Below are 20,616 nucleotides of genomic sequence, written 5' to 3' on the forward strand. Positions count from 1 at the left end.
ATTACAGACGTATGTGTATTCTGTACACAATAAATGAACCTGAACTGCTGTCAGGGGCTAGAAGGACAGTGTGGCCAGTGCACCTATTGTGTCATTGCTGTAAAAAGCAGCTTACCGATTGGCCACTGTCTGCAGCACATAATACTGACTGGTTATAAAGGACTTGTCTGGGGAAAGCCTGTAGGTACTCCATTGTCTGGCAAAGTTGATATGACTGCATTCTTTTTGCAGGAGGTCAGACAGCTGAACTGTAAAAGCTGCACAGATTTTTTTTCTCTCTCTCACACTCTCTCTTTCATTCTTCATTCAGCATTTTTGTTTCATGCCCTGCTCTGTTTGCATAGTTAAAAAGAATGCTAATTAAGATCCCTTATCTTAAACAGAAAATAATGACTCGGACGTAAAAAGAAACCTGATGATAAGTTTAAAAATGTTTGGGTTGCACTGAGAAATCAGTCACGGTTCTAGGGAAAAATGAAGATTTTTTTTTTTTTTTGTAATCAAGGTAAACAAAGAAGAGTTGTTTTATTTTTCTCTTTTTTTAAATGAACGCTGTTCTGTTACTGCAGGTTAGATAATGTTTTATTTCAGGAAGTGTGCTAGCTACATAATTTAGAAGTACACAAATCAGCTGCAATTCAGTGCTTACTAATCCTTCTTAGGATGTAATTCGGTGAAAGAACTGCTTTTTAAAAAAAAAAAATTCTTTTCTGTATTATAGACGGATCTAACAACGCAGTCTGGGCTCCGTGCCAAGGGCTGGTATTTCACAGCAGCGACCGCCTTACAGATGAGCTGTGGGAAGCAGGAGGGAGACTCTCTTAGGGTGCCACTACTATGGAGACACAGCTGGGCTGAACAAGATTTGCTTCAAACGACAACAAGAGAGACAGAAAGTGTCTGGTTCGACCGCTGCCCAAGCAGGCAGTAACCAGAAGAGCTAGCAGCCAATCCGGCCATGCTGCACTGTTCGAAACCAGCTCCACATCTCAGCCAATCAGTGACATCATTGGTGAGAAACTCATTTACATCATGCAGTAATGAACTTTGTTTAACGTATCCTTTTTTTCTCTGAGATTAGGTCCCTCCATTAATTATTCTGCCAGCATAATTTGAATCGCTATGCAAAACAGGGCTACATTTTCCCTGATTTTTTTTTTTAAACTGTGTGCTGTCTCTGCAGGTAACCATGGGCACTGTTCCATTTCTTTTTTTGGCATGGCTAAGCCTTTAAAATAGCCTTTCATTCTTAATATTGGGCATATAATTTTTTTTTTTAACATGTTTGTCTCCTTGTATTCCTTACCTAGTATGGCATTGCTTCCTCCATTAATATCTGACATCACCTTGCCTAATCTTGAAAGGTAAAGAGGGTGCTGTAGCATGGAGTTTGCATCTTTAGCCGCAATCAGCATCTAAGTACTTATTTTAATGCTTCAGAATTCACATTGGAGTGGCCATTTTAGAAACCAGGCTTTCTCTGAAGGCTTTTACATGCATCTGTCACAACTGAGTGAAGTTCAGCACTGTTATATTTCATTTTCTGCCACTTTCAGCCAAGATGTCATTTTACTAATGAATAGAACTGAGGTCATTTCTGAGAAAATTTCACCCCCTTCCTCCCACCTCAGCACAATGCACCTGATTTGCATCCATATACCAGAATAAATGAATACCAGAGCCAGTATGAAAGGAAGTTAAGGGAGAGCTTGCATACTGCTTCAGGGTATATTGCTGCAGAGCGAAATATAGAGTTTTTGTTTAGCTATAACCTTTTGTATTTAACAGTTGCATAGGAATAGAGAAAATATTTGATCTTTGCCCGCAACAATACTTTCTAGCTAGCATTCTATATCATTAAATAGTTTATCTTAACATGCACATTTTCCTGAGCTGCATTCATTTATAAATTAAAAACATTTGGGGATCCAAGATTTTATTGAACATTTGGATTTAGTTCTTTGTGGGTAAAGTAATTTGTTATGCAAGTGATTTAAAAGCAGCCCAGAATACTGGGGAATTTAGAGTTTTCAGACGTCATAATCTAGTGAAGAAAATTTTTGTTCTACCGTGTCCTAGTAGCTGTAACAGGATCAAACATAAGACAATTCAATATTGTCTTATTAAATTAATGCTATATCTATTGCCAGTAGGCTTCAAGAAGACATCAATCTCCAGAGAAGCAAAGTTTATTATTTCTATTATTTATTTATTTAAAACAAGCAACATACTCAAATACTTCTGCTAGAACATGTTTTTTTTAAATCATGAGAATGCACAATTTGTTTGAGGCTTCAGTTGTATGGTGATCCATGTAGTCACTTTCAAAAGAATATAGGGATTTAAACACTAAATCTTGGCTCTTTCAAAGCCTGATGCATTCCATCATCCCATCATCAGTATTCTGTGTGCGGCTGTCCTGATACAGCCACTAGCTCCCCTGCTGCAGATCCTGTAATTTGAATCATGCGTAATAATATATTATCCTACTGGGGGACTTCTTTCAGTAGGAGAGTGGTTTTATACATTCTGCTATAAGAGAACTCTTGGCTCTTTGCCATCTCATAGCCATTATTCATGCAGGCAATCAAGATGGTCTTCCTTAAGGAATAACATCTGCACAACTGCATGTGCCAAAAATATGCAACCTCCCCCACATTATAAATTAGGCTTCCTTGGAAGCAGGACTACTTGAAAATACAAAAGAATGAAAAACTGAGATTTAAAGGAATTCATCAAGAGTATATTGGGTGTGCCACTTGATGAAATCCAGGAACAGAGACTATCAATGCGGTTAATGGGGAGAGAGGGGTAAAAAACCCCCACAAAAACCTTGAGGTTGTCCTTTAGCTCTCACTTAACTTTTTCAGTCTCATGTTACGAGCTTAGTTGCCAATTATTACATTTTGCAAACGTGAAGTATACTCTGCTGACAGACTGGTTTTCCAGATAATATGCCTGTGATATCTGGTCAGTTGGGACTGTATATGCATTTCCCAAGGTGGGAATCTAGGGTAATTTGATGCATTCAACAGGATGTTTGGACAGTTTGTAGTGAGAGAAAAAAGGTGGTACAGAAAAGAGGCAAAGGTTATGGAAAATACTGAGGCTTCAACATGAGGGAACGAGCAGCATAAATCCAGAATTCCAACATATCTGAAAAATTAGAAGCTTAAGGAAGGGCTTATAGAACTGCCCCCATCCACTTCAGTTTGTAGGAGGGTTACTTACATAGCACAGATAAAACACCAGTCCCACTAGACTTTACCATCTCGGTGTGAAATGCTGTGAGGCACAACCTATCTGGGAACATATCTGCTTACCTTTTCACTTACCCTCATTCCTAGGCACAACCTCCTTCAACCACATTAAGGGGAGAGAGAGAGAATGTGCCTTTAAAACATTCTTCAACAGCTATTTGTTTTGCATATTTTTTAAAAAAAAATTGTTTTGACAGTTTCTGCTTTTCTCGATGGAGACAACGGGGTCTTTATTTTAAACCTGTGGGAGGAGAGAAGATAATAAGACTGATTTTAACTAGTTGAACTTGCCCTGTAGGTTACATCTGTATTGCAGAATAATACTGTAGCAATAGCCAATCCACCAAAACTGTGTCTTGTTACATTACTGTAATCTAGTTTGTAGCTATTTTAATTTTAAGGATGAATTAAAATTTTTACCTTAATTGCCCTGGCTCATCTCTGGTTTCACTCCCAGGAATGATATCTTGCCAGCTTCTCATCCATCAGTGCCCTGTATCTCTCCTCTACTGGGGGAGATGGAAGTTCTTGCTGTCATTCCTTCTCTTCCTTCCTTCTACAAGAAATAAATATTAAAGGTGATATGGTTAAAAATCAAACTCAATGTTGCTGATTTAATATTTAAGAACATGCTTTCTTGTGGGACTGGGAAAAATAATTGAAGGAGTATGGTTGGAGTGGTGATCTGAACATGGAAGTGGCTTTGGAGCTAACAGTGAATTGTGCCCGCTGTCTCAGCACCTGCGTGCCTTCCAGGATTTTGTCAAATTAAAATGCTGTAATAAAGACTATTTTTTTAAAAGGCCATATCCTGTCCCCAATATGGTCCAGAGATCAATTAAGTGTTTGACCAAACGTGTCTTGTGCTGCTGCACCACCACTCTTGCAAACTGCCAGAAAGCAAGCTCCAAAGGCATTGAGAACATCCTGCCAACAATTCTGGAGTTTTCAGCCCTGGGAATCAACAGGAAGAGCAACCCAGCAGAACATAATGGTCTTGATTAGACATAGGGAGACAGATAATCTCTCCAGTAAAAACTGCCATTGGGAATGAATAGGTAGACAGAACAAAGTGTGGACCACTGGTTTTATGCTCATAATAGCTCTCACTATTCAAGAGAAGAGACACTTCATTCTGTTGTGGGTGCAGTATTGGCTGCAGACTGCACATATTTCTTTTCTGCTCCTTTTCAAATATATATTATATCTATTATTCTTTGGTGTTTCTGCATGTTGATAGAAATCATGACAACATGTATGTTCTACATGATTCCTTTAAATGGATGATTTAATTTTCATCTTCAAAATCTCTACATCAGGAAGAAATGGACATTGATGTCTGTCTTACCTTTGCTGCTGAATAAAATAGCACATAGATTTCTTCTTTTTTGCACTTGAGCTCAGAGCTTTTATGATCAAAACAGTGGAGCTGGATGACTCAGAGGATTGCTAAAGTGGATATAATGGCTGCATTTAATCATTTCTACCATGTTATATTTTTCACAGTTTGAGAAAGATTTCCCATTTCCTAGAACAGGGAATACTGGCAACACCAGTAGAAACTTAGAAAGCATGATCGTTGAAGAACTTGTCATCTCTAGGTTATGGGTTTGAGACCAGACTTGGTTGGCAGTGTCTGGATAGATACTTTTTATTTGGTATCACCGGTGGGATTTTTTTTTTTTTTTTTTAAATCTCAGTTCAGTTCCTGGTAGAGAGGTGTCCATATTAGAAAACCACCATCAAGGGTGGTACTAGTTGGTAACCTGGCTAGCAGTCCAAGCAGGAGGCCAACAACTCAGAGAAAGAGAATGATTTATCCTTGTAGGTGGTTCCTCCAAAATAGGGAGAAGACCTATGGTGGGGAAGCTTTCACTGTTTTTTCCTAGAATGCATTTGTTCTGTGGATAGTTGATGTCATTTTTTTTTAAATACAACAAAAATCAAGACTAAGACTCTCCACCCTCCCTTGCTCATAGGTAAAATGCATTTAACTATGAGACCCACTAAACTCCTTGGTAGTGCATTCGAAGTGCAGAAGCAGAAAGCTGTGCAGGATTCAAACTGCCCAGCTGGGTCTGTTCTAATATTTTGAAGTTGTGTGTGTGTGTGTGTGTGTGTGTATATATATATATATATATATATAATATTTTACTTTGCACTATAAATGTTCGATGAGTCTGGAATGCTTAGTATTCTATTTTTAGTAGTAGTAAGATGCATCCCTGTTTAAGTCCATGCATGAAAGGTTTAGTTGGGAGAAATTTTAAAACTGAATCTCAATGTGGTCATAGGTAAACAACATTATAAGTAGAGCAAGCAGGGTGAGAAATGGTTTTCCCATCCTGCAGCATTTTTGACCTTTAAAAAATAATCCCATTCCTCATCAGGATGAACCCAAGACCTTTCAAAGTTTTTCATGAAAAAGAAGAGTGAGAGACTCACCCCAGAATAGCCAATAGCCCCGGGGTTGGTGTGCTCACCTGGGATGTGGGAGATCTCAGCTTCTCTCCCTTTCTCAGTCCTGGATGGGTCTAAAGATTATTTCCTGGAAGTCAGGGAGGAGAAAAAAGTCACTGCTGTAGGGCTCAACAGCTATCCAAGAGTAATCCTACATAGACCAAGGATGGGATTTTCAAAAATGAATAGTGTTAGCCTAACACTTCTCCCATTGAGTTAAATGGCAGTACAGTTAGGCTAATGCTGAGCCTTTTTGAAAATCCCACCCTTCATGCTCCTTACAGGGAAGTTTCACTGAAGTAGGAGGAAGTTAGTCTGTCTCTCCTTTTCTGCAGTTTTCCTGAATCCCCAGGGACTGTAACGTTTACACTTGTGACTTTCATTAGGGGAATGGGACAAACATGTACTGGTGCACATGGTCTGTTTATTTCCTATGATTGGATAATTTCTTCTTTTATTATTGTTTTCATTTTCATGCTGGGGGTCCGACTTGGAACACCTCTGGTGACTCTCTGAGATACAGAAAGGCTCTTAAATAATGGAAAGCTATAAAGGGATATGGGAGCCACAGGGTTTTACATGGCTAATAAAAGGTAAGAAACATAGTTTACTTATCTGAGTGTGTAGTGAGCTCTTCTCCAAATAGCAATCTCTCATAATTTGGGCAAACTCAATCAGTTTCGTAAAGCCACTAAAAAGGAAATCTTGTCCCAGGGAATTCTGGGAAATGTAATTTGGGGCTTTCTAGTATAAATTGCCCAGTAATTTTTCTGTGCAATCTGCAGGAATTGTGGGAAAGAGCTAGATAGAAGATATCTAACTAAGAAAACTACAGGTATGAGAGACTAGAGGCCAGAAAGAAAATCCCTTGGCCCCAGACAGCCCTTTGCCATGTCTGAGCTTTCTTTCTGCATCAGTTTGCAATGTCTTCCTGACTGGGAACATTGCATTTTCTGAAGCTTTCTTGACACAGCCATGCTCATTTTTATAAGATTCATATTGTCTGAAAGATTTTCACTAAAATATTCTAACTCTTCATCGTTTAAAATGAGAGAGAGAGAGAAATATTTTTCTTTAGAAAATCCTCAGTCCAATAGTTGTCCCCCCCCCAAACAAGGCTTTTGACTGTCTTACTTTACCCCTCAGCCACCTATGAAATTTGTCTTTAATACTCAGTAATCACACACTGTCATCTACTTAGTTGGAAAATGTCTTTTAGGAGGATTTCATTTGTCGTATACTGGGGGGATACTGTCAGATTAAAAAAAAGGCTTGTATTCAAGAGAAAGAAGGAGGGAAAGCTATCTCTGAAGGTGGTAAAAGGACTACAGTAATTTAAGGTAACATCTGTCACAAATTTTAAATCATTATGGCTCTAAAAATGGGGAATTTTTTTTTAAATGAGTGAGTTAGTCCAAAAGGCTTGAAAGTTATTTTAAAACAAGGTTTAAATTTACATAGTAGCTCCATAAAAATAAAACAGAGTCCCAGAAGCATATTTGCCTCTAAACAAAAAAGAGGCAAACAAAATGGCAGGAAATATATATTGCAATTACATTTACATAGATGGTCAAATCAAGCATTTTGACCTAAGGACACGTCTACACTACAGACCTATATCAGTATAACTATGTCACTCAAGGGTGTGAAAAATCCACCCCCGAGTGATGTAGTTATACTGACCTAACCCCTCCTCCCCCCCCCGAAGTGTAGACAGCGCTATGTCAATGGGAGAGCTTCTCCCATCGATTTAGCTACCGCGTCTCAGTGAGGTGGATTAACTATGCCAATGGGAGACTCTCTCCCGTTGGCATAGGGACATCTTCACTGAAGTGCCAGTGTAGCTGCGTCGCTGTAGCTCTGTACATGAAGACAAGCCCCAAGTATCTTAACCATTGAAGAGCTGAGGGAAGAGCCTCATGGAAGTGCAGGAGTAAACCAGGCAGCCCTTGCTGATGGGTACAGCCTGCAAATATGCAGCCTACATCTACTAATTGGTCACACTGATAAATGGGAGAGTCAGGCCCTGCCTTTTGTCATTAGCAGTACATCTGATCACTCCACATCTGAAACAATTGAACTTTTCTCAATTGACTTGAATGCTGGTATATGTAGTGTTAATGTCAAACCCCCACATACAGATTACCAGCTTTCCAGACAGTGCGGATGTTAGCAGCATTCAAAGCAAATAGAAGTTAGTAAAATGGATTGAACGCCCCCCCCCCCCCATGTCAGACTAAGTTTTAGAGCAGGAGGGTGTTTTTGAATGTTTAAAATACAAAAGAGGAGAATAGCCTTACTTTTCTCTATTTGTTGTCTTTTTTCTGTCCTCCCATACGCTGATGTTTACCCAGAAAACTGTGAAGTTAATTTTTTGCACCTATGCCTTCCGATTTTTTTAATTTTTGTTTAAAAATAAATAAATAAATAAAAACCCAAACTGATAAATTCCCAGGAAACTTTAAACAAAATAAAAACTGAAAAGCAAGGGCCTTGAGAATAGCATAAGACAAGCCCAGAATTTGAGTGTCTGCACATTGGGTCCCCAAGTAAAACCAGCTTGTTTGCTGATCGGGTTGTTTCTTGTCTTTATTTTCAGCAAGGCCTTGGTAAAGTGTTCCCTGAAAGTCAAGGTAGATTCCAGTGTAAAACCTAGATACTCAGACTTTGGGTCATGATCCACCCTGTGTTCATTCAGAAATGGTTGTTGGCCTTTATATGACATAGATGGAAGCATAAGGAAGTTGTCTTTTTAGCATTAGGTTTAAGTCTCCATCTTTTACAATAACAGGCTATATCTTTCATGTCAGCATTGAGAACTTCTTCTAGATGACTGAAATCCTGGTCCTGTACTGCCAGACAGATGTTGTCTATGTGTAAATAGAATGTGTGGCAGTGGTATTTGGAAAATAATTTGTGAAGGGGTTGAAAAATGTTGCTGCTAAAACTGAGTGTTTGGGGACATCCAGGAACTGTTTTTTTTGTCCAATTGAAACTTGGAACTGGCAGCCTGTTAGCAATACTTCCACAGTCATGACAACCCACTTCAGTAGGACCAATGACAGTTTGTACAGTAGGCCTGTATGCCAGATTGTATCATATGCACAATACTACTTGCACCTGTCTTCTGCCTGGTCTGGAAGCTGTTCTCAATGTACGTGGTGAGTGCCAGCACTTGATCACAGATACGGTGGTTTTGTCTGAAACCTGCTTGACCTACACTCAGATTAGCAGAGAAATGGGACAGTAACTTGTTGCCAGTCTGTGGTCTTTCTCAGATTTTGGCAAGGCTATTACTTTTGCTCTGTGCCAGATATTAGATATTTTATTTTCCTGGATGACTGTAGATAGAAAGATGGCAAGCCATTGTCTGCTAGTTTTTCCCAGATTCTTAGGGAATTCAGGGGAGATGTTGTCAAACCCATGTGCTTTACCTTCTTTTCGGTGTTTTCATCACCCTTTCTATTTCATCTGTGGATCTTCTATTTCATCTTGTTCTTCTATAAATGTTCCAGCTATCTAACTGATATGTGGCAATGTCTGAATCACCGCTGTCTTCATATCCTTTGTGGAGTTCTGCACACTCTTTACATAGGCAGGGAATGTAGATCGTATAACAACCTCTTTGGAATTGACTTGGTGGCAGCTTTGTAAATGGCTTCTGTGAACCATGTGTAACTTTCTTCAATAGAGATGTGTGGGATATAATGCTCAGTTTTACACAATTCACTGACCAAGTTTGTCTTCTGATAGTTCTAGGAAGATTTTTATTGGAACTCACAGTAGGTATGGTTTCTCCAACTTTGCTAAAGATTGGATGATGATGACTATGTGGGGAGTTTTTTAATACACTGCTTATTGCTTGGAGTTGATGATTGTGCTAGTGGTCCAGGAAAGGTCAAGGAAATAGTTTTGCTTCCTTCTGGCAGAATGAAAAGTACTCCTTTGTTCTGGGTCATGGATAAGATTAAGGTCATGGAGCAAGTTCCAATCCAAAATGTCAACTCCATTTTAATTGACTCCCTCTATCTCCTGGTGGTTTGGTGCCTATTAAAATATCCAACATAGATGGTAGGCGGTGGGAGTTTAGGAAGAACATTTGGGGTTAGCCAGGGTTGGTTAGGGGGCTTTTACACATTTGATACTCTGAAATGACACTCACAATATCACAGAAGTCTGAATTAGATAGGAATGGGTCCATGTCAGCAAGACGTATTCCAGCATAGGTAGCACAGCCATATTTTTTTATGTAAAGAGTAACTTACAAGGTCACAACCTTTTAATGTTAAGGTGGCTGGCAGAAAGGGAGTTGATACGTGTCTCATGAAGGCAGAATTACCTCTACATTATGTTTGGAGACTAAGAATTAGAGAAAGGAGACACCTTTGACATTTAGCCAAAAGATTTTCAAGAATGAGCCACTGGCCAAGGTTTCTTGGTTATGGTTAAGATTGTTGAGATAGCTTGAGAGTCCATGCTGGCCAAAATCTGGAAGATTTGGTAGCAAGTAAACCACTCTGACTAAATGGAAAGGTCTAATGGACTGCTAGAACCAAACAGATATTCTTCAGAAAATGGAACTGCAACCCTCAGTCTTCCAGGCATAAGCCAATCTCTAACTAATGGGAGTTAAGAAGAAAGGTTATTCCATAACTGCTTTCTCCAGGATTTCTTACGTCTTCCTTTGGAACAGGGGTGGTTTGATTTGGCTGAAACTCTAGTGATCAACTTTATCAAATGCTGAAGAGAGGTCCAGTAGGATGAATATGGCTGCACTTCCCTTCTTTATGGACAGGAGGAGGCTGCCATGGCCTGAAACATAACAGAGAGGGATCCAAGATTCTGCAACTGACAAGTGGCTGTGGAGACTGTTCAGTCCTCCTCCCTGCTGCACCTTCTTGATTAGCTTCTGCCATCTTTTCCACCCATTTCTCCCATGGAACTTCAATGTTCTATAGTTATTCTTGGTAGAAGAACTCAACTAACTGATGATTTAAGTGAGAACTATTTTAGTCATTACAAGGCTTAATTTAAGATATTTCATATGGCAGCACATACTGATATTATTGGAAGCAAAATAGATCTAGTACCCATGCAAACAGGCTAAGTTTGTGTAAATACTTTTAAAAAAAATGTATAGTTAACACTTCTACAAAATTGAAATTATTCCCTTGGTCATCTTGTCCTGCAAAATATGGACTTAGTCCTTTGGTTATGAGAGTGCAGTATATCTAGCTGAAAAATATTTACAGTGTAAACCAGGGGTCGGCAACGTTTGGCACGCGGCTCGCCAGGGTAAGCACCCTGGCGGGCCGGGCCAGTTTTATTTACCCGCTGACGCGGCAGGTTCGGCCGATCGCAGCCCCCACTCGCCGCGGTTCGCCATCCCGGGCCAATGGGGGCGGTGGGAAGCGGCGCGGGCAAGAGTTATGCATCCGAAGAAGTGGGCTGTAGTCCACGAAAGCTTATGCTCTAATAAATTTGTTAGTCTCTAAGGTGCCACAAGTACTCCTGTTCTTTTTGAAGTTCTAGTGTTACCCATCTCTCTCTTATATCCATCTACCTGTTGCCTCGCCTTATACTAACATTGTAAGGTCTTTTATATGGATACCATCTTTTTGTTATATGCGTACGTACAATGCCTAGAACAATGAGACCCTGATTCCTCAGGTGCTATAGCAGGGATCGGCAACCTTTGGCCCGGGGCCCGCCAGGGTAAGCCCTCTGGCGGACCAGGCCAGTTTGTTTACCTGTCGCGTCCACAGGTTTGGCTGATCACAGCTCCCACTGGCCGCAGTTTGCTGCTCCAGGCCAATGTGGGAGGCAGGAAGCATCAGCCAGCACATCCCTTGTCCTGCACCGCTTTCTGCAGCTCCCATTGGCCTGGAGTGGCGAACCACGGCCAGTGGGAGCTGCGATCGGCCGAACCTGCAGATGCAGCAAGTAAACAAACTGGCCTGGCCCACCAGGGGGCTTACCCTGGCGAGCCGCGTGTCGAAGGTTGCCAATCCCTATGCTATAACAATACAAATAATAAATGATGTGTGACATTGTGCCATATCTGTGCTCCAGTCATAGACTCTGAGGGCCAGCTCACACTTCAGCATCAGAATTTCAAAAGAGGGAGGCATACTTGGGGGAGTTTTTGAAAACCTGGCAATTAATTTTGGTGCTGAAGCGGGAGCTGAATTCTTTTGGAAACAAGGCCATGAATGTATGTGCTGAACCCTTCTAAAAACTGCAGTCTGACTGAGATGGGCAAAGGAAGAAATAGGATCCTTATGCCTATTCTCTACTCCTGGGCTAAAATCAGAACTTTACAAATGCCTGGGAACAGGAAGTGAAATAGTGGAATAGCCTATTGGTCCAGCTAACCAGGTATCTTGCCACTGACGGGGGGCCTATTCATGATGCTTCAGAGAGAGGAGAAAACCCTTTCTCTCCTATAATACATCAGACCAATTGTGTAGTAGTAACCCATGTTTGCTTGGTGTGGCACTCTGTCCCCCGCTAGTGGCACCTAGCCCAGCTAGAGATTGATAAATCTGTTAGACTTAGCTAACAGCCATGTGGCTTTTTGCTCATGCAGTAGAGACTCAAACACTAAGCTTCAGAGGTCCCGGGTTCAATCTCACCTTCTGACAACTGGGGTCTGTCAGCATTACATATTCATCTGTTGTTAGTCCTGAAGGTATGTATGGAGATGAGCTTATACCTTGGAGCATGAGCACTGATAATTCTTGTAAATTTTGTCCTAGCCAGTGTAATCACAGATGCCATTGTTCGTCACAAAAAAGGAAAAGTCCTAATATTTTCTTGAATCATACTTCATTATTTAGTCATGAAGAGTGGGGAGTAGGGCAGCGGTGGATTCCACTTTCTAATGGGGGGGGGGGAATAATCAAATTTGTAAGAATAAACTAAATTATTTCAGGCCAAATAGCTGTTCAGTTCAGTTCTAAGTTATAAAATTCTCCAAAATGGGAGTTAATAAAGAGAGAAACTGACCTTTTAACTTTCGCAGCATTGCTGGGTGATGATATAATGGGTGTATGGTCCACGGTGTCTGAATGAGTTATGAAGACTATTTCAGTAGTGTCGGCAGAACTGACAGCCTCCTAGCTATAAATTATAGTGGTGTTGCCTTACTTTTAAGATAGTTAGCTGAAAATGGGCACATTGCCTTTCTCCATCTGCTGCCTAGTTGGAGTTCTTAGGGGGTAGAAGAAATTCACTTCAGGGATGTTTGGGAATGGATTAGCAGGCTGGGTCCTGATACATAATTAATTAGAGGCATGGCAGCCATGCTGCTGTTAGCTAATCTAGAGCTGTCAGAGAAGGATGGATTGGAGTATCCTCTTATCTTCCCAAAAGCTGTGCTATGATTGGATTTAGGATTCCTTTAATGCCTGTGGAAGCATATTGCCATACCACTTATCCTGTGGGAATATCTACATGTTTAGATTGTTCCCCTCCCCACCTCCTTAATTCTCTGCTGCTGATTCTTTGCCTAGCTGTTAGTGGGGTACGTGAAGGGAGCAGGGCTGGTGCAAGGAAGTTTCGCGCCCTAGGCGAAACTTCCACCTTGCGCCCCCCCAGCCCTGTGGCAGCTCCCCGCCCTGAGGCGTTCCCTCCCTCTGCCATGATGTGCCCCCCCCGCAGCAACTCCCCCCCAGGGAGCCGTGTGGCGGCTCCCCACCCCAGCTCACCTCTGCTCCGCCTCCTCCCTGAGCACGCCGCCCCCCCCTCTAATTCTCCTCCCCTTCCAGGCTTGTGGCGCCAAACAGCTGATTGACGCCGCAAGCCTGGGAGGCGGGAGAAGTGGAGCAGCTATGGCATGCTTGGGGAGGGGGCGTAGCAGAGGTGAGCTGGGGTGGGGAGCCCTGCGGCAGCTCCTCCCCCCACCCTGAGGCACCCCCGTGGCAGCTCCCCACCCCCCCGGCCCGGGGAGCCGTGCGGCACCTCCCCAACCCAGCTCACCTCTGTGCTGCCTCCTCCCCGAGCACACCGCCCCCGCTCTAATTCTCCTCCCAGGCTTGTGGCGCCAAGCAGCTGATTGGCGCTGCAAGCCTGGGAGGCGGGAGAAGTGGAGCGGCAACTGCGCGCTCAGGGAGGAATGCTGTAAAAAAAAAAAAAATTTGGGGGCACCGCTTTTTGGCACCCCCAAATCTTGGCGCCCTAGGCAACTGTCTAGTTCGCCTTAATGGTAGCACCGGCCCTGGAAGGGAGGAAAGGAGGGCTTCCAGACAGTCCAGAGGAGTCATAATCTAGTTTCTTATAGAGGCTAACCTACAGTGTCCCTTTAAGAAAGCAAAGTGTGATAGAATATTAAAATCCTATAGTAAAGACTGCTGTTTTAGAAGAGTTAGTTGGTGATTATGATTGACTGTTGCAAATCTGAGCAATTCCCAGACCAGAGCATTTACTTAATGTTTTGGGGTTTCTAATATAAAATATTTTATAGTACAGAGAAGACATTTTTGCCCAGCTCTACTTTTTAAGATGTGTATCTTTGCACACATTTGTGTCTGATTAGGCACTGTCTACACATAATAAATAGATTTTTAAGCAGTTCCAAAGTAAATTCTAAATTGTCCTATAGAGGAATCTGTACATTTATATATGTACACACACCATCTACAGGAAGATCAAAGAGCTGTAAGGACATTTTCATCAGCGGTCTTTTTTTATGTCCTATCTTGTGTGACAAATCAGATAACAGCACAATTTATATTCCTAGGGGACTGAGTAATCTTCTGAGGTGGGGTGAGTATGCTGGTCTGACAGATTAACCAAAAAGAGGAAATATGATTCACAACTGGAATCTAGTGAATGCAAGGTTCTGAACCACACAATGTTTCCATTCTGTGGCATTTCAGTAAGGTTTGGGTGAGAACAGAGATGTTTTGTAATCAGATGCATGTGGTGGCGGACAATGGTTTTTCTGTTTCTTTGTTTGCTTTCTTGACATACCTACATAGCCTTTCCTTGACAAATGCAGAGTAATTGACTTTATGTACTCCACTAACCTTTTAACAACAGTTTGAAAAACAGAGAAATCATTACATATATATTTTATCAAATATAGCTTATAGCATCCCCCTTATTGTGCCCAGGTGTAGCCCACGGCTTAACCCCTGCCCTCGAAAGAAATAATACAAGAGGACTATCCTTGACTATAACTGCCCAACCATCAGCTAAGCCTCACCCCAACAACCTGATAAAAGAGAGCGAGAAACAGGCTTTGCACTGTGTCAGGAAGGTTAACATATCTAGCAGACCAAAAGGGGAAGCAAGTTCCAGAGTTGAGGACCCCTCACAGAGTACACCCTGCAGGCATCCCCTTCTTTGACAGGATCATAGAATATCAGGGTTGGAAGGGACCTCAGGAGGTCATTTAGTCCAACCCCCTGCTCAAAGCAGGACCAATCCCCAGACAGATTTTTGCCCCAAATCCCTAAATGATTCCCTCAAGGATTGAACTCTCAACCCTGGGTTTAGAAGGTCAATGCTCAAACCACTGAGCTAGCCCTAATGGCAATCTCAGTCATATTGATGGCCGATTATGGCATTAAGTCAGGGGGGAGAGGCAATCTCATGTAACCAGGTCCCAAATCATTTAACCTTCATGGGTTAAAACCAACATTGTATTCTACACCGATACAAACTGGGAGCCAGTGCAGATCCCGGAGCACTGCTTTACATCCAACTGTACTTAAGAAGCAGGTCATAGCATTCTGCACTAATTTCAGCCTCTGAATGGACCTCATATAGAGCTCATTAGAATCCAGAGGTGATAAGGAGAGCTGGACAAATAATGGATTTTTCATTTTTCTATCAATTCCAAAAAATCAAAATATCCCTGTTTTAATTCAAACCAAAAATGAAATTTTGTGATGTTTTTTGGCAAATACAAAATTTGAAAAAAATCATTTTCAGCTGAACAAAACATTTCATTTGACCCCCCCCAAAATATTTAATTTTGATTTTGCGCATTTTTAATTTTTAATTATTTACAATAAAATTAAAAGCAATTTCAAAAGTTGTTTTTGAATTGAGAAATCAAAATGTTTCCTTTTGATAATTGTTCTCATTTTTTCCAACCAAAACAATTAAGTGAAACTGATACAAATTTCCAAATTGTTTCATTGTTATCAAATCGGCATTTTTCAGCCAGCAAAAGCTTGGCTGAAATTTTTCTCCCAGGTCTAATGACTAGCTGTCTGTTGACTATTTACTCAATAGGTTTATTTGCATGGCCTGATAATAGCTGTATTGTAAATTTTCTGAGCTCTTTAGACAGTTATTTTGCATCTATCACTTCTGAAGTGCCTCTTATTGATGTATGTTGTGTTGTATTTAAATATGTTAAACATTTTCAATACATTCAAGCTTCTGTAGCAGCCTTCCCTGTCCGACAACCTTCTCCTCATTATTATTATTGTTGTTTTTAATATTCATATTGTGGTAGCATCCACAGCTCACTCAGAATCTAGGCTCAAATGTGCTAGGCACTGTACAAAACCTAAGAAGACACTCTCCTTGTCCTGATGCCAAAAAGAAAGCATGCTTCAAATTTCTTGGTCAAGGTCCAGACTCCAGAGAAAATAATACAAAAATAATAATAATAATAATAAGTAAATAAAAAGATTTAACGGTCCGTTCAAAAGCATCTGGCAGTCTGGATTTGTCCACCTACTACCTCTGATATAGAAGTTCCTTTTAAGTCTGTCCCACAGCAGTATCAAGTATTGAACATTTGACTGCTTCCTTACTTACAAATATTGCATATTTTAAAACGTTTGCACTGGCTTTTCATCTACTATTAATGTCACAATAGAACACTTCGTTTCTTTTCACTTGATAAGAGACCAGTGTGCTAAGGAAGAAGATGGCCAGTTCTGTTTGTGGTATGTATATACAGGCAATACTGACACCTACCAGTAGCTGCAATATTCTGATCTTTTATATTTAAAGAGCTTTTCTACCCACAGCGATAATCACAAATCACCCAAGTGTGGGAATATAAAAGGAGAATACTAAGTCCTGCTTGAAAACAGTAAAGCGGACAAAAAGAGCCACCCGTGAGCAAAAATGGAGAGTTGATTTATCTTCTAATATTGAGTCTTCTGAATTATATTAAGAGGCTATTATCTAAAAAGTGCTGCTTAGGGATACTGATTGGGCTCAAGAGTCCCAATCATTTGAGGAAGACCTATATTTTGAAATTCAGTCAGTGCCAAACTTATAAATTTATCCTCTATCTGGTTTGGGGGGTGGTAAGGTGAAAGAGGGATGAGTTAAAGAGGACAAACCTGTAAATTAATCAATTTGCCAGTTCTTTTCAGAGTCTTTGTGAACTGGCTAGCAAACAAAGCTATTTTATAGAGGCTCTCCCACAGTTCTGTCTTCAGCCTATTTAAACTAAGATGTGTACATTTACCTAAGTCTGTACTTTAAACACTTCAGTCTATTGCTAATGTCCTTCCTATTAAATTTGGTGAATAACTTCAACAGTTTCTCAGCTTTGTGTAATTTCAGATTGATCCTGCCCTTTCCATCCAACTCTAGGGTAGTTACATGGGTTCCTAAGGAAGTTGCAAGTCACTTTTCTTCAAATAGATTCCACTGAGGTCATGACTCATTGTTAAAATAGAATACCAACCAGGAAGTATAGCAGCACGACTATAGATTTATTTTCCACTTAGGGCTTCTCGAAACGGGCAAGTTATTGTGAAATAAACTATAGTGTGAATTTAAAGTGTAATAACTCCCCATGTGGACAATCTTATTCTTCACTTCTGCAATTTAGCTTAATCCACTTCCAAAATGGATTAAACTAAACCTCACAAAAGCACTCTTCGTGTGGAATAAAAGTGTCCAATAGGGAGTTAGTGCGGAATAGTGATTCTGAGCTATTTTCCTCAGATAAGCTTTAGAAAACAAGTGTGTTCTGCACATTGCTAAATTTTATCTCCTAAATTCCAGCTTTCCAGGCCACAGGCTCATGTAGAATGTTAGTAGAAAGTCCTCCTACAAGGTAACCTAGATCATGCTAACAAACAAGTTTATCTTCTACAGAGAAAAAGTTTTTGAAGCTCCCTATAGATAGCAAAAAAATTCCTTTATAAAGTGGCTTCTGAGGAAGTTACTAAACAGAGAGAGAAAGAGGAGTTCATTCCTTTAGGCTCTTTCAGCTTGTCTATTTTTTCCCATCCTACTTGTCTGAAGTACCAGGTAACTTTCCTCTTCCTAAACTTAGACAAATCCCAGACTTGGGAAATGTCTTCAGTTACCTGCATCAAACATGCCTATCATATCTCATCAGGACTGAAAATCTGCAAAGATTTGCACTCTTCTCTTGTTTTCTTTACAATACTACATAACATGCCCTTTTGTATTAGCTGAAACATCTTCTGATGCAAAGACCAATCCTAAAAGACTTATTCTTTAAACTTATGTGGTTTCAGAAAATGCTTGTCCTGGGGCATTTTTCCTGCTAACATAAATTCCAATATAATGCTATGGGTAGAAGCATACAAAAATAGTATATGAAAGTATAAAACTCTATACAACACTTTCTGTTGTGTATGGATTCTACATGGAATTTACCCAACTTGTAAGCTTTCAATGAACGGTATATAATTATACAATGAATAACAGCCTTTCCATTCAAGTTCACTGATAGAAAGATAACTCACCCGAGGAATTGCCCGGGGTAGTGCTGTCAAAAATTGCTCATTTTCCTAACACACATGGCATGGCCTTGTTTCTTGTATAGCATCACCAACAGTGTATTAGTTGCTTTTACAGACAAGTAGAACCCTTGAGAGCTATTGCAAGAGAAAACACTATTTGGTAGCTGTTTTGTGGCCAACATGACAGAAATGGGATTGTGGGACACTTTCAGGCATTGTTGTCTTCTTGCACAGGGGGGTTACTATTCTTATTTGTGAATCATTACCTATTTGCTTTCTCTTTGTTGTTAATTTTAGGGCTTTTATTGACTTTATATAAACTCTTTTATGGATATAATCCGTAAATAAAATTATGTAATATATATAATTTTTTGATGTAACACAGTTTAAATAATGCATATTTCCATAGTATGTGTTGTAAGCTCCAAAACTTGTTTTGATTTTTCTAAAATTAAAAAGTTATCAAATATTAGCATTTCCTAATAAATATTTAATATATCTCTCTATATTTTAAATCACAAGCTAAACAAGGTCTAGTGTGGACAGCACTGGGAGTAAAACCTATAGGTCTGCAGGAAATGATCTTGCTGATGGAAGTTAAGGATTGACAGTAGCAGGTTGCCAAGAGAACAATAGGATGTTTTCCCAAAATATATGCTCTAGTTCAAACAGGATTAATTCAGGAAAGTTTGATGGCTGGCCTCATACAGGTGGTCAGACAAGGGGATTACAGTGATCCCTTCTGGTTTTATAATCTAAGATCCAAGTCTATCCTGTTTACTCTGTGAGGGTTGTAGGGCAGATGAGAGGTCATAAAACTGGTTGGAGAGGGAAATAAGATGCAGATGAGATTAAATGGATTTCTGACACTTGAGAAAAAGGGATTTATAGATATGCTGGGATTTTGATACCCCTGAATCTCCCTGAGAGCTTCATGCAGGGAGTACCAAGGGATACCTCTACTGTGGGCGACATACTGAGAAGGAACAATCTCTTGAATTTAAACCAGGAGAAGAAAGCCTTGGAGAAGCTGAAATTCTTTTATTACCCAGAGATTTACCGTGGTTTAAACGTTACTAGAAGGAAGAGGAAATGCATATCCTCTGTTAGTATTTCAAAATAAGTTTTGTGCTTTATCTATATTATTACTCCTTTCTAATGTTCTTATATGTCTGAAATATATCCACATACATATTGGTGCAATGGTAAAAAGGTTTAATCAGACTGAGTTTTGGGATTGGTATTATGCATGAGTCTTTTACGTGTGCAGCTGCAGTTTAAGACTCCTCCCTCTTCTCTCCCAGGTGTGTGGTATCACTGATATTTGAAGCAACTTTGCCACTCTCCTTGTGCAGGTTGAGTCCCAGGTTTTTTTCTTGGTGCCTGATACCTCTACTTACAATCACTCCCTATTGTAGCATATATGCAAGAGTGCTGTGCCTTTAGAACTCAATGTTAATCCTACAAGCTGGCAAGGAGTGTAAGTACTTATACTCAGGGGACAATAAAGTAAATTAAGCAAAGGAATGATATACCAAAAATAACAGTATATCAAATAGAGGAACTTTATAGGAATAGGAAAATAGGATCTGTGGAAAGAACGGATTAAGGTTAACTGCAAATTAATCAACATTTATAATTAAGCCAATCCCCCCATCTCCTAACACCCTCAAACTCCTCCAGCTCCCTCCCTGGCAATTTCCCAAGGTGGATGGTATGACCCAGGTCAAATGTCCTGAGATGGAGTGTTGCAATGCTGTGACAGTGGCCAGCTTAAATAAAAATCCCCTTACTTTTTCTTCACCTGTATGTGGGGTAGGGTTCTCTCATGTCTCCAATCATGCTCACTGGTTCCCTGATCTGGAATTCTCCTGTGGCCTCAGCTGGCTCTTGGTAGCCAATGCTGGGTAGGATCTCTCTCACTCTGATTCTGGTCACCACAGATCCAGTGCTCGAGTTGCCTGTGCCGTGCAGCTCCTTAGAATGCAAAAAATCTCCTTTCAGTGGGAGAGGGGATTTAGCAGGGACTCCATGAGCTGCCCTGTCTCTCTTCCAGCTTTCATATTTAGGACTGGTCTACACTTGAAATGTAAATTGACCTAGCTATATCACTCAGTGCTGTAGGTGTCAGGAGTTTAAGGTTGATATCTCAATCCCCAGTAGAGCTGGAAGGGCTGTATCCCATTGGAAAGGAAGGA

The 20,616-nt window shown here is 40.5% G+C and overlaps 1 long non-coding RNA gene across 1 annotated transcript in view; it reads left to right on the plus strand.

Annotated features, from left to right (window-relative positions):
* Window positions 1-770: 770 nt before the first annotated feature.
* The window catches only part of LOC128847700 (uncharacterized), a 394,963-nt gene continuing 375,117 nt past the window's right edge, over window positions 771-20,616 (plus strand). Inside the window, exon 1 of the long non-coding RNA XR_008446936.1 lies at window positions 771-1,012. This is a non-coding gene — a long non-coding RNA (uncharacterized LOC128847700). The remainder of the gene's footprint in view (window positions 1,013-20,616) is intronic.

This window comes from Malaclemys terrapin, chromosome 1 (assembly GCF_027887155.1).
Source record: "Malaclemys terrapin pileata isolate rMalTer1 chromosome 1, rMalTer1.hap1, whole genome shotgun sequence".
In the NCBI taxonomy this organism is placed as follows: Eukaryota; Metazoa; Chordata; order Testudines; family Emydidae; genus Malaclemys; species Malaclemys terrapin.